The sequence below is a fragment of the Marmota monax genome, unplaced genomic scaffold, assembly GCF_021218885.2.
Source record: "Marmota monax isolate L192 unplaced genomic scaffold, Marmota_monax_Labrador192_F-V1.1 WCK01_AAM20220418_F8-fsc00357, whole genome shotgun sequence".
Taxonomy (NCBI): Eukaryota; Metazoa; Chordata; class Mammalia; order Rodentia; family Sciuridae; genus Marmota; species Marmota monax.
Genome location: NW_026694465.1, coordinates 509,714 through 525,274, shown reverse-complemented (window position 1 = coordinate 525,274; position 15,561 = coordinate 509,714). Strand labels below are relative to the sequence as shown.

The 15,561-nt window shown below is 35.8% G+C and overlaps 1 pseudogene; it reads right to left on the bottom strand.

Annotated features, from left to right (window-relative positions):
- Positions 1 to 2,860: 2,860 nt before the first annotated feature.
- Positions 2,861 to 3,140, bottom strand: LOC124075512 (barrier-to-autointegration factor-like; annotated as a pseudogene).
- Between the last annotated feature and the right edge of the window lie 12,421 nt (positions 3,141 to 15,561).

Genomic DNA, 15,561 nt, shown 5'->3' with positions numbered 1-15,561 from the left:
AGGTAAATAAAATTATGCAGTTTGTAATTTTGGGGAATTGACTTTTTTAACTCAGCATAATTACTCTCAGATTTTTCTAAGTTGTTGTGAATATCAATAGTCTATTCCTTTATATCTCTGAGTATTTTTCCATAGTATGGCTATCTCACACTATAGGTGGAAAGAGTTTTCCTAATTATTTATACCATAAAGGACATATGAGTTGTTTATAGCTTTGGGCTATTATAAATAAAGCTGTTATGAAATTTGTGTATAAATATTTCTTTGAACATAGTTTTCATTTCTGAAACTGATATGCTCTGAAAAAGATTGTTTAGAACTGCTTCTTATTCTTTAAACATTCAGTAGAATTTGACAGTGAAATTTTCTGCACCTGAAATATCTTTCTAGGGAAGTTTAAAAATTGTAGGTTTAATTTCTCATGTGGGTATAAGACTATTTAGATGATGTGTCTTATCTTAGCTAGCTTTACATTCTCAGGTTAACCCACTGCTGGCTTTTTATGATTGTGAAATTTTTAGTTGGATTCTACTGGTTATAGACTTAGAATCTTCTCCTGGTAAAAAAGTATTGTCTCTTCTTGCCTGGCAGTCTGTCTTATTTCTCGGATTTAGGATTAGTTGATTGCCTTATGTAGGGAAGACCCCAAATGGCTGTAATTAGACTCCCTTGCCAAGGCTTCTGGTAGGCTGTGTTTTTAGTATGTAGCCAAGGTCACAAACACCTTGATTTAGCATACATCATAAACATTTGCTTGAACCCACTTATGTAACCTGTTGGCAATGTGCCTTTTTTGGTCTGGCCTGATATATACATACACACACACACACACACACATATATATGCTTGCCTATGGAAGAACTCAGGAGGCTAAATGGAGCTGGAGGCTGGGGGGTTGCAGCCTCCTCTGAATAAATAATATATACTATCCCAGTGGCACCTTGCATCTTCCGTCACCTGCTGGGATCCCTAATCTCTTTCCCAGGTATAAGCCTCCACCCAACACCTTGCAATCTCAGTTTGGTAATGGCTTCTAAGAAAGTCTCTAATTTTCAGTTTGTCTAGCTTCTTCCTTGTTAGAAAGCAAATCGCTCTGTTTGCAGCTGTCTACATCACTGAGCTAAGGTCCTAAGATAACTTCATTTAACATTTCCTTTTTGAGTACATGCTTATAATATGACCCTTCTTTGAGATACAATGAAAATAAAATAATTATAAAGTACCATGCTTATGTAGAAAATTTTTAGTTTGTAAGTCCTTCCACATAGATGTATTTTGACTCTCACTATGGCATTTAGAAGAAAGACCATGATATAATTTGCCCAAGTTCATACAGTTAGACATAAAAGATAAGGAAATTAAGACTTGCAAATCCAAACATTTACTCTTTCATGTGAATGACTGGTCCTTCCTCTTTTATACCTTATCCAGAAAAAAAAAATTGGTTGTCTCTGAGGATATTATGGAACACACGATCTCAGCACTATGGTGGACACTCTGAAAGAGCTAAGAAATCTTTAATGTTGGTCCCAAATGAAAACCACTTGTCTATAAATGCATTCTGTATGCTCTAGACCAGTAGATCCTAAATTTGATATGCTTAAGAACCCCTTGGAGAGCTGGAAATAACAGAGGCTAAGAGATTCTCCTTTAGTAGGTGGTGATAGGACCAATTGCATTTGCATTTCTAACAAGCTCACAGCTGATCCTAAAGTTAATTCCAAGGACCAGCTGTGTAGCTATGATTCTATCTATGCTAATGTTTGAGAATTCTACACCATGGTTCTCAAACTTTGTTGTACATTGTTTTTAGCTGGGGATCCTTAAACATTTTCTGATTCCTTGATACCATCTCCAGATATTATGATTTAATTTCCAAGAGGTCATCAAATTTTATAAATGCTCCCCTGGCGATACTAATATGCAGTGAAGTTTGGGAATCACTGCTCTAAACACTTTTTCAATTGGGTTTCTGTGAAATAAAAAAAAAAAATAGAAATTTTAGTTTCTTAACTCCCCAGCCTTCTTGCATTTGGGATTGGAATGAGTTAAACCTATTTCATGCCTAACATTGCCATGTTTATTCAGTATTAAAAAGAGCTCTCTTCACAGAGTCAAAAGGCTGCATTCTTAAAGGAAATACATATTTAATTCTGGTATTTAATGAAGTCAGCCTTTTGTACAGAACTTTATTATACTTTGTTTTAATTGGAATTTTAGTTGATCTTTTGCCTTTTTGACACAAATCTAAAAGTCACTAGGGACAATTACAACATTGTCATCATAGCTCTAGGATTTTACATTAATTCCCCTAACTTACTGATAGGGACTTTCAAATCTTACAGTAATTCAGAGAACACAGTAAAATTCTAAGTGAAATATTTCAAAACAGTGTGTATATTTTTGAATAGTATGAGAGAGTAACAGATTTCATGAGGAATTTCTTGTCTCCAAACATTGTAAAAGTGAAATAACTTACAAAAAGGCATTTCAAATTTCTGCCTATGTAGTTCCTTTTAAATTTTTATTTCAATGTAACTAACTCTTTTTAGAAAGGAGGGATATGTTATATGTTTATTATTTGAAGGTGGCAAGATGGAAAAAAACAACTTTGGGGTTTAATTGTTTCCAAAACAACCACAATCTTTCTTTCCTTCCCCCCACCCCTTGAAGGCCATTGACTTTATTGACCTAAAAACTTTAAAGGGACCTTGACTGTTATGCCAAAAATAGGTACAAAATGGCACCAAACTGATCAGAGATGAAGGTGGAGGTGAGGTAAGGGGCCGGTAATCCAACCAGAGAAGCTGGTAACTGTCTCTATGGAACTGGCAGGGGAAGGGGGAGGAAGGGAGTTGCATCACAAGAAGGTGTTACATCACTCTTGAAGGCACCCAAGACATCCCAGAGACTACTTGGCATTGGCACCACAGGTGTCTTTCAGCCATTTCCTGAAGATGACTTCATCATCCCTTTTTTTTTTTTTTAGCACCAGAAACTAGCCAAGGACCACATATATGCTGTAAAGCCCCTTTCCTCCAGCTTCTTGCCCAGGATTTCACCAATCCTGACCAGGCTCCCCACTGGCCTTACCCCCTAGGCTATACAGCAAAGTCTCTGTGCCTTAGGGAGCTGGTCATCTTGGACAGGCTTGATAGGCAGCTCTGGCTTCCATAAGGGCTCCTCTCTCCACCCAACAGTTGACCCTACCTTTTTTCTTTAGGGTAAGCAGGAGCTCATGCTCTTCTTCCCACATTCATTCAGGTAGTTATAGTGTCTTGTTAGGATGCTGCCTCTCTCCACCTTTGGTTAGTGCCTGGTACTCCAGAGTTCAGGTATTGTTAGAGTGGGTCATAGGTAGAAATCAGTGGGGGAAGGAAAGACAGGGTTCATTCCCATTTGAGTGACGAATAATCACTCAACCTGAGGTGTTGGGAAATCCCTCCCATAAACCCATTTCATTCACTGTCAGTTACTACCTTAACCTAGAAGAACCAGGTGTAATCAGATTAAGGGATTTTCCCAGTGTTGAAACATGCACAGAGTGCTGAGGCACCGTCATCTAGGTGACACTGATTCACTGTAATTTGTGTCAGGGTCTTAGCTGCCCCATAGGTTTCTCTTAGTTATCCATGGAAACTTTTCAACAAGGTGAAACCAGCCCAGGTGCACTAGGCCATCCCCCTCTCAGATGCAATGAATGCCCCAAATACATAATACAGGAGGAGGGAGGCTCCCAGACCAAATATAAAGACCTCCCGTGTGGAAGTCCTAGGCCACTTTCCTCTCTAGGAGGCAGCCAGTTCTGAGTGAAGCTGCCTCCATTACAGCAAATAAACTCTTCATACTTATTCTCTAGGTCTTTTGACAGAAATATTTCAAGAAGATAAGAACTGAGGAGTGTTACTGCTTTATAACAGTATTATTAATTTGGTAGAATTATCCTAATAGAGATAGGTTCACCCTCTCTGCTGTTGTCTTGATTAAATGAATATAATCAAATTACTTGATTAAATGAACATAATCAAGTCCTAATGGTTGATATAGGCTATATCTAGTAGTTTAGAGGGGGGGAAGAAAAGCAAATTCTTGGGCTAAAATCAGAATAATAAGGAGACATAATATTTAGCATTAAAATAGCTAAGAAAAGCAGGCATGGTGGTGCATGCCCGTAATCCCAGTGGCTCAAGAGACTGAGGCAGGAGGATCATGAGTTCAAAGCCAGCCTCAGCAATGGTGAGGTGAGACAAAATATGGCTGGGGATTTGGCTCAGTGGTTGAGTGCCCCTGATTTCAATCCCCGGAAGGCCCACCCCCCTGCAAAATAGCTAAGAAAATATAGACTTTCATTATAATCCAGCATTTGGTGGTAGACTCCTCTGGAAACAGTTATTCTAGCAAGATAGCTTTGGAGACCTGGGAAAATTATTTGGCTCTTACAACTGAAAAGAAAAACAAACTGTCAGAAAAATATAACATTATATTAATATAACATTACTATCTTGGAAAAAATCTTGCTACCATGAGAATGGGTTAGGAGTAAGAAAAATCTACCTGGTTCAAAACCAGAAACCACTCTTCAGTATGGCAAAAGCAGAAGAGAAGACTTAATAAAACTTCTAATTTAGTGGTCTCATATGGGTTCCATGCATCATTATATCTAGCAAAGGGAGAAGTCTAAAAGTGAAAAAGGTTGACTAAAGATGAAATGTATAATTATTGAATAAAAAACCCAGTGGAGGGATTATACAGAAGATTGAAAGCTAAATAAAAAAGCAAAACAAAAATTACATTACTAGCTTGAGCGAACCTCTCAGAACGAGAAAAAGTAAGAAGAGATTAATGTGAAATATGAAAGTTTATGTGATAAGAAAAATATTAGCTGAAATAGTAGAGTAGGAAAATATAAATGCCATCAAAAAACCATGGAAAACTGTTACAATCAACTTTGTCAGAACTCAAGATGACAAGAAAGGTACCAAGTGAATACTGATTGAAGAAAAAGGCAACTTGAAACCTTAGGAAAAAACTGTCATGTTTTCTGCTTGCTCTTACCCCACCCCTTCCCTGGCTCAGTAGTGGTCTTTAAATGGCAGTCCACATTCTCAGGGAGGAACTCAGGTCCCCATTCCTGAGAGAGCAGAGCAGATCTTACTCACAATGAATTGTGTAGATCAGTTCTTTCCTGTCTAGGGTCTGCCTGAAGGGCTAAGACAACATGCTGCCTTTGTTTAGCAAATTATGGAAATTATTTCTGGCAGGAAAGTAAAAGACATTCCTTGAAAACCCTGTGAGTTAAACATCCAACCCACAACCACTTGGGGGAAAAAATTGTTATTGAGGCCAACACTAGAATGCCTAAAGTCTGGAAGGAAAAGCTGAGAATAATGTCTTTGGCAATTTGGGCATTGAAAATGGCTCACACGTGTTATGGAATTTAGAAACACACGAGTATGTCCAGGACAGGGAGAGGTGGAGATGCGAAGGATCCGGAGATTATTTTTTCAGGATCATTATCGGGATCCCATAGTGAATATTAGAATGAAAACCAATGAACCGAGAAAGAGAGGTTAGGTAAGGGGAGAGAGAGGGAGGGAGGGAGGAAAGGAGGGAAGGAAAGAAGATGAAAGAAGGAAGAAAGAAAAATAAAAAAGGAAGGAAGGGAATCTAAAATGATTTGTCATCAGCAATTATTTTCAATTACTTTTATTTGTAGAAATTACCTTTATTTATTGGTAGACTCCTCTGCAAACATTTTTTTTTTTCTAGCAAGATAGCTTTGGAGACCTGGGAAAATTATTTGGCTCTTACAACTGTAAAGAAAAACAGACTGACAGAAAAATATAACATTACTATCTTGGAAAAATTCTTGCTATCATGAGAATGGGTTAGGAGTAAGAAAAATCTACCTGGTTCAAAACCAAAAACCACTCTTCAGTATGGCAAAAGCTGTAGAATTTCTGTGGGTAGCTTAATCTCACAGTACATTACATAATCAGCTAGACTATGACCTTGCAAAGCTTATCAGTGTATACATTTATACTTTAACTGTTCAAGACTGAGAAAGATGTAATGCTGGTATTTTTTCTTCCAGGCCATGTGGTAGATTTTAAAATTTAATCACAAGCTGTTAGCAAATCAATGGACAGTTAGGCTCACTGATTAGAGTTGATATACTGGAAGGAGTACTGCTGTCCCCGTGGAATTGTTTTTTAAGTAATAGGAATAACTTGAACATTATTAAATGCTGAGAACATTTATATTTTCAAGGGCAGAATAAGAAGCCGAATCAGTGATTTACATTTTTTTAACATTTAAAAAGAAAAATTTCCTTGTAAACTTAATCCAAATGTTGCTGACCAAAACCTTAACTATATTTTCTTCTTTCCTTCTCCTTTTGAAACAGAAAGAGAAATGAGAGGAATGAGGGTATGCATGGGAAGGTAGAGTTGGTCTCTTCAAGGATACCATTAGGGAGCTCCATGGCTAGTCCATGCCTGCCTAACTTACCCAGGTGCAGTGTGTCTTTATCTGTATCTAAATCAGTATATCATGCCATACCTACCACATCACATCCTATCATATCACATTCACCATATATATTGGGTTTTCACACACATGAGCATCCCAAAGGCAGAGTTCATGACCTGATCACCTTTATATTTATTTCACAGCTTACCATTATTCCAATACCTGCTTTATGTTTGATACTGGCTACATTTGGGTATACAAAGCCTGTAGTCTTGCCTTTGGGTAACTGGGATGCTGTTTCTTATATTTGCATCATGAATTCCTTCATCTTACGGACTCTCAGTACCTTGTCTGATTAGAACTTACTTGATGACAGTTCTTCTCAGATCAAAGTTAGGGTAAGAAAGTTCTTAGAAGGCATAAAAGTCTTCCTTTACCTATTTCAGATTATTTAATCCTTAATAGGACTGGCAATTTCAGAGAATGAAAACTATAAATCTCCATTAACTGAAACCCCTCAAACAGGGAATAAGATTGGGAAAGTGCCCTAAGGGAGAAAATAAATAAATCCACTGATAACATATGTGGAACACTTGATGCTTACAAAGCAGCTGTTGAGTCCCAGGTTATATCCTTCTTTGAGGCAAGAGATGAGAGGAAAAAAAAAGTTTCAAGTTGGCAAGACACTGACTCTTGGCTAGCCAACAAGACTTCCCATTTGAATTCCTAGACAGACTTTGTTAGTCAGCTTTTTGTCACTGTGACCAAAATCCCTGACAAGAACAACTTAGAGGAGGAAAGGTTTATTTGGGACTCATAGTTTCAGAGATTTCATTCTTGGTCAGCTGACTCCATGGTGTGGTTGAAGAAAGCTGTCAGCTCATGGCAGCCAGGGAGCCAAGACAGTGAGGAGCCAGGAATAAATACAATCCAGGCCATGTTTCCATTGAATTGCTTCTTTCAGCCATGGCCCACCTGCCTACAGTTACCACCCAGTAATCAATCCAGGTTATTAATCCATTAAATGTATTAATTTACCAATGAGATTACAGCTCTCATAATGTAATCATTTCACCTTTGAACATTGCTGCATTGCTTAATAGGTAATCTTTTCTGGGGACATCTCTAGATACCATAAAAACATCTAGGAGACAACTTTGTGTCCCTATCATTTATGTCAGACTCTTCCCTTTACCAAGAGAATTTTCTCCCTAAGCCTGAGATCTTCAAGCTGGGATAATGACCGAGCTAGCCAGGCAAAGAGAACTGTGATCTATTTTGTGCAACCTACTTTTGATATATCTGGAAAATGGTTTGGATTTAAGGACTGTGCAAAATACTGAGCAAATCACATATGTTCTGAGTTTCAAGAAAATAAGTGAATTCGAGTTATTTTGTGGCTCTTAGCAATTTCTTATGTATGGCAATAGTACCAAGAAAGTATTTCATTACAAAGCCTATATTTTGAAACAACTGAGGGTAGAATGAGCTGGGGAAAGTCAAGACACAGTTAGACACCTTTTACTTACTGTTTTTCCAGGGAGATATTTTGGAACCTATTTCTGCCTGGTTGTGCTTTGTTGTTGTCGCTGCTGCTGTTGTTTTTCAGTTTCACACAAATATATACAGCTGAAAGTGGTTGGGAAATAATTAAAGCCAAATCCACTGTTTCAAAAAGTGAGCCAGAAACATTGTGATGTCCAAGCTAATATAGTTGTTCAAAACTATATTATTGGTTAGCGCGTGCGCACACACACACACACACAGAGAAAGACAGAGAAATATATGGTAGGTCATGCATGGTATCCATCTGTGTCAAATACTTGCCTGTAGACATACCACACTGACTTGGCTGATTCTAAGAGTTCTACAGGTTAAAGCATTCAGATGCTTCCAAGTTCCATCACATCTATCAACAGAATGGTGTGTTCTTTTGTATTGAAAAGATCTTCATCCAGATTTTAAAAAATGTTAATAAAATATTGGCTTTATATAAAATGTTACAAAAGGGGTTGAGAGGGCAGGGTGAGGGGGATGAAACGGAGAAGCAACCAACTGTCTAATACTACAGGTAACAAGATTTATTGAAGACTATGGCTCTGATATCCTTAGAAGAGTATTGGAATTTCTTGGATACAATATTGTTCTTTACCCTTTTAATTTGAAGATGAGAGATAGTATAAGACAGTTTTAGGAACCTTTATTGGTTTATTTTTTTCAATCACCAGGAACTTTTTGTCAATTGATTTTATGGAAGCCCAATATGTAGATAAAAGTGTGGCTCCTTGGGTCAAAGCTGGGGTGGGGAGCTTCAAAACCCCCACATCCCACCTGTTCCTTTAACCATTCCTGAGGATTTCAAGCGTGGAATTTCTGCAGTGGTACTCAAAATTAAATTCCTAGAGAAGCCATATTATTACCATCCAGAGCTTTCTTAGAAAAGCTAAATCAACTCAATCAGAAATGTGCAGTTAGACACAGAACTCTGGGGTATACAAGCCCTTTAAATAATTCCAACACATGTTTGAGCTTGAGTAACACTATTGCAGTGATTCACAGTTTGGTTCCCACTGGTGTAGTAAGTAGAAGTCTGGCCTAACATTCAGTGAATCTGGAATATAATGGTGGCTCTAATTGATTAATCCTATGAATTTGGATAGGTCATCAATTCTGTTTTGAGCCTACAGTTTTTGTGTAAAATTCTGATAGCTATTTTATCTTTCTCATGGGTAGTATGAGAATAGTAATAATTTTGAAATTTAAAAATTTTTAAAGTACTTTAGTTGTAAGAAATGTCAAATACATCAATGTTGTAGAATAGAACAATCAGACTCATTTTAATACAGGAATTGCATATAATCAGTAGGATTTATTCAAATTGATATATTAGAGAAAGTATTTAAAAATAATATTTACAACTTTAAGTACATTATTTAAAGGATAAATACAACAAAAATTCAAAGTGTCTTAAACATCTAGGCATAAAATTACCTAGATTTATTTTGTATAGTTCAGATATTTATTGAGAAAATGCAAAGTTCCAGGACAGAATAAAATTAATATTCGTTGGTCATTTTTATGTCTAGGTAAAATGAATACATTGTTTATTTAGTCCTCAATATAAATGTCTGTATTAATTTTGATTATTATTCATGTTTGATAAACAAGAAAATAAAAACCTACATAGGTTTCATAATGTGCACAAAGACACCTAAGATTGAGTGCTGAAGGTCAGATTAAAATTTGGACACATCTGGCTAGATGTGGTGTGACACACCTCCTGAGTTGCTGAGGCGAGAGAATAGCAAGTTCAAAGCCAGCTCAGGCAAGATCCTGAATCAAAAATGTGGCATATATACCCAATGGAATATTACTCAGCAATAGAAGAGAATAAAATCATGGCATTTGCAGGTAAATGGATGGAGTTAGAGAAGATAATGCTAAGTGAAGTTAGCCAATCCCAAATAACCAAATGCCGAATGTTTTCTTTGATATAAGGAAGCTGATTCATAGTGGGATAGTGATAGGGAGCACAGGAGGAATAGACAAACTCTAGTTAGGGAAGCGGGGTTGGAGGGGAAGGGAAGGGGAAAGGGGTTAGAAACAATAGTGGGATGTGATGTACATCATTATCCAAAGTACATGTACGAAGGAATGAATTGGTGTGAATATACTTTGTATACAGAGTATGAAAAATTGTGCTCTCTCAGGGGAGAGGTGGGGAGGGGGGAGGGTGGATGATGGGAAAGGCAGCGGAGCACAACAGACACTAGTATGGCAATTTGTAAATCAATGGATGTGTAACTGATGTGAATCTGCAATCTGTGTATGGGGTGAAGGTGGGAGTTCATAACCCACTAGAATCAAAGTGTGGAATATGATATGTCAAGAAATTTGTAATGTTTTGAACAACCCACAATAAAAAATTAAAAAAAAAAAATAAAATAAAAAAAAAAAATTGTGCTCTCTCTATATAGAATAAGATATGTATAATTATATATATCTATAATAAGTAATAAGAATTGTAATGCATTTTGCTGAGATATATATACATATTTAAAAAGTCTGTATATGTATCTCAGTGGTAGAGCATTTGCCTAGTATGCATGAGTCTTTGAGCTTAATCTCCAGTACCACAATAAAAGATGAGAAAGAAATATAGATTAGACCTATTTGATGAAAAGTTTTATAACAACACTCTTTCTGAAAACATAGGACCTAATTTGAGATAAAAGTACTTTTCAGATATTTTATTTATTGAACTAATTGGGGTATGGTATTAAAATATGAGAAAATTCCTAACATTTCTTTTGAAGATTTCATTCAACAAAAAATTAAATTCTTTGTTTATATTTAAGACATTTTAAAAATTACCAAGACCTTCTCTGTAATTACTGAAAATTACAGAGAAGGTATTTGTAAATAAGAATCGAAATCCAGACACCAAGAAAAGATGAATTGATGGTATAAGCATTTGAACTTCAATACAGAGAATGACACCTTAATCAAGAAAGGGGCTGAAAGAAAAAAAAAAAATGGCTGTTTGTAAGTACATCAGATAAAGGATTAAGATTTATAATACATAGAAACTTCTATAAATCAGTAAGACAAAAATGATGAACAGCTTAATAGTTACATTAGCAAACTTGCAAAGAGGAAATTAATAGTATACATGTAAATCTTTAGTAAAGATATAAAATGAGGTTCATCTTCCAAATCCAAGAGAGTCACATAAAAACAATAATGCTGGAAGACTGCCACAAAAAAGAAATAATTCATTGTCAGTGTTGTTCAAGGTACTGGGAAACAGATGCTTTCATATACTGTTGGTAAGAATGTAAATTTTAATGGATGATTGAGATAGACAATGGAAGTAAGCATTTGACAGTAACTGTGCAAGTTTCATGCTCATACATCATTTGAGACATTAATTTTTTGCTTATCTATTCTATAGAAATGTTGCATAAGCCTTCTCAGGCGAATATATATATATATATATATATATATATATATATATATATATTTTTTTTTTTTTTTTTTCAATGAGCTTATTTGTGGCCATGTTTGTAGTAGTTTGTAGTAGCAACATTTTAGGCAAAACCCATTAATTACTAAATTGTTTTACAAGTGTTTCATACCACATTGTTGGCCATTATATCATAATCACTACAGGTTGATATCTGACACAGAAAAATATCCATAATATATCATTAAAGCACAAAAAACAAATCAAGCCTCAAAGCATTCACAAATGTTATGGCTAGACTGATCACATTAAACATTTTTACACATAGGCACATTTATGAAATTCATATACATTCAACTATATAAAAATAAAACTATGATATATGTGGCTTATTTTGGACATTGATAAAACAAATTTGAATACCAGCTGTCCTCCTTTCAGACAAAAGTAGAAGGAGGGTTTTTACATGAGATTTTGATTATGCTTTAGAAAATATTTGCATTAAATTAGCTGTGAATAATTGAAGTTCCTAAAGTAAAGGTCTGTTTTAGGTGGTCCTATGTTTGACAAAGCACCTAATGAATGATATTCTTTATTCTCTCACCATGTAAAAGCAGCCATGAGAAGAGGCAGTGAAGGAAATGGCAGGTGGATTTTTAGCATAATTTTATATATTCATCAATTTTAAGTGGTTCCTTCCACTGTAGTCCTCTTCCATTGAAACTAAACCTCAGAGCAAGTCTTACTCTGCAACCCAGCTTGTGTCATCAGTACTTAGAATAAAGTATTCAGGATAACCTTTGTAATGGACAAAACACATTGAAAAAGAACAATGATCATTAATGTTGCTGCTATCCTACACCCTCCCGAGGAGTGCTAGTTATTTACAACCTGCCACATGCCCAAGAAACAACTGCAATTCCCTGGAAGAAGAAATTGGAGCAAGAGGGACCTGGAAGTGTAAAGACTTCAGAATTCTCAGATGTATTAGGGGGAATACTTACACACATTCCCTACTGAGCATATATTACCTTAATAATCAAAAATTGGGAGAATTAAAACTACCTTATAAATATAAACATAAAGTAGTACTTAAATTTCCCTATATTTTGTATTATTGTACCTCTGCTGGTATTTTCACTACTGAATGTTTTCAGAGAAATTTACCTAATCATCCCTGCTGAGTTGCTCAGCACAAAGAAGTGCCCTGGTTACTGTAGGAACTAGTCTCTCCCTATCACTCTCAATATCTTGATTTACTGTGGGATTCATTAGCAAAATTGCAACTCTGCACCAACACCCCAGCCACTTCCCTGCTCCATTCATACAAGCACTTCTGGGGAAATGCATGAAAGCAAGCTGATCTGTGTTACTAGAAATTCATAATAACTAAAATTTTATTCCAAAGTCTCCTCTCCAGCATTTCCACCTCTAGTCTCAGAAGATGACCTTTTTTCCCTACTGGATGGGCAATAGAAGAGGCGTTGTCAGTAATGATTTAACCCAGTTTTCGGTATTTCCATCTATTTCTTCTGTCACTTTTCCTTTTTCTTTCAATTCAGTAAAAATGTCTTGACACATGTATCCACAACCCCATTTTATTTACTTCTAAGGTTTTTAAGATTAGAAATTAAAGTCCAGGTTTGAACTCACATTTTTACTTCTCATTACTATTCCCTCTTCTCCTTCCCAAACTTAACTACATATGTGAAACCATAAAATCCCAGGTTTACTTCTACCAGCATAGAACTCCCATCTTCAAAAAATTCATATTCCATGCAGATACATCCGCAGTTCTCTATTCCCTTTGCTATGATTTAAAAATGGCCCAAAGGTCCATGTGTTAAAAGGTTGGTCCCCAGGGTGGCCCTATTGGGAGACGATGAAATCTTTAAAAGATGAGGTCAGTGGGAGGTCCTTAGGTCACTGGTGATATATAAGGTAGAGTTCTCATTCGACCGACATCTTGAGTTCTTGCAAGAAATTGCTATAAATGGAGATAGTGTGTTCCCTATACCCATCCCTTTCAGCTCCTGGTTGGAGATGTAATCACTTTCTTGCTCCTGCACATTCTTCTGCCATTGCTATCAGCACCCAGAGGTGATGTAGCCAAGCGACCTATCTCATAGAGCCTATGCTATGTCATTTGATCTCTGGACCTCCATAACTGTGAGCTAAATTGACCTCTTTTCTTCATGAGTAACCTGAATCTGGTATTTCATAAATACCTAATAAACCCTTTTACAACAATATTCCTTGACAGAGTTGAGAAAACTCACTAAATACACTTATTGTCATGCCTTTCTTGATATATTTTGTATCTGTTACTCCATAGAGATTAATCTTATCCAGGACATCAATCATATGCACAATGCCAAATCAAATGTTCATTGTTCATATTTTATATTTTATATTATTTTACCGACTAACATTTGATTCTGTTGCTTTTGTTTTGAAAAAGTTGGCTTGGATTCCAGAATACCACACATTCCTATTTCAATATAGAGTCTACTGAATTTTCTATGTAGATGATTATAATTGCCTGGATTATGACAATTTTATTTTTCCCTCCTAATATTTAAAGTTTTTTTCCCCCACAAATTATTACAATGCACAGGAAATTGGGAATCTTATTGTGAGAGCAAAGCCTTGCTTGTTATATATAGCAAATACACCATTCTTCTTTAAAGAAGGTCCAGTTTCTGTTATGTGGCATTTATCAAGTTAAGGGATTTTTCGCCTTTTGTAGTTTTAAAAGAAATTCAGAAAATAAGTTTTACATATTTTTAAATTGACTATCATAACATTTATTTATTTATTAACTTATTTATAAAACAACTTGTATAGGATTAAGAATACATGTATTGCTTGAACATTTGCTAATATCCACCCACAAATTAGGGAAGGGAAAATAAAATAATGCATAACAAATTTTTCACTCTTTGTTGATCTGTCTTGAGTTCATTTCTGTTCTCTTTTGAATAAAATTTCTTAATTTAATTGTCCAACCATGACCCCAAGGCGGAGACAAAGAAGTACATTTGTCTGAGTGCTTTAATTTGGTTTTGTCCTCCTCACTCAGACTTCCCTGACTTCGTACCTTTGGAGTGGTCCCTCTAGCAGGTTCTCAATTCTACCACTGCCCCTTGTTGTATTGGCTGGGGGATGTGCATCATATGCCTGTGGCTTATGAGCCTGCACTGCTATTAGTAGTGTAATAGTTCTGGCTTTGGTTATGCTTAGCACTCTGGATTTTCAGTTTCAACTCTGTTTTAGGCCTCCAAGGATTCTCCATGACTTGTCTAGCAAGCTCAGCTGTGCAAGCGAAATAATCTTGTTGCATTTGCATTTCTGTTTTCTAGCAAGAGATCCTGTGTCAGATTGCAAAATGCAGAAGTCCCATTTACTCTGACTTTTCTTAAAACAGTTCTTTTAATAATTTTGGGAGTGTTGTAAAGCAAAGATTTCCTGCTATCATTCTACTTATTTCTATTTGAAAATTGCTAATTATTGTGAAAAATATAAAGAATATATGAAGTGTATAAGTACATTTTAAAGATAACAAGTGAACATCTGTCTACCCATCACCTAGATTAATAAAAAATAATACCACTTGTGCCTCAGAAATGCCTCTGTGCCTCTCAACACTCACAGCCTCATGAAAAACCTCCCTCCATCAGACGGCAAATTTTCTGACTCTGAAGTTAATAATCTCTTGCTTTTATTTTATAGTTTTACCACCTGAGTGTGGGTTCCAACCATGTATTGTTCAGATTTTTTCTGGCATTTAATTTTATGCAAGTGTTGTCTAGCTATACTTTTTTCATGAATTTTTGCTTAAATTATCAAGATATTAATTCTTATCTAGATATATTACAGGTATAATTTATATATGATGTGTTATATCATTTTTAATTAAAGGACATTATGACTGATTATATATTTGCAGGTTTATGTGTATTGTTTATGTGCAATTATAAAAATAATATGAAATTTCTAGCTTCTTGTTTGACATTTGTTCTAGGCATTGGGATACCGTTGAGTGGTAACCATAGGTTTGTACATATCCAGCCTTGCTAGAAAGCACCAAAATGTTTTCAGAAGGGTTTCAAAAAATTTCATTC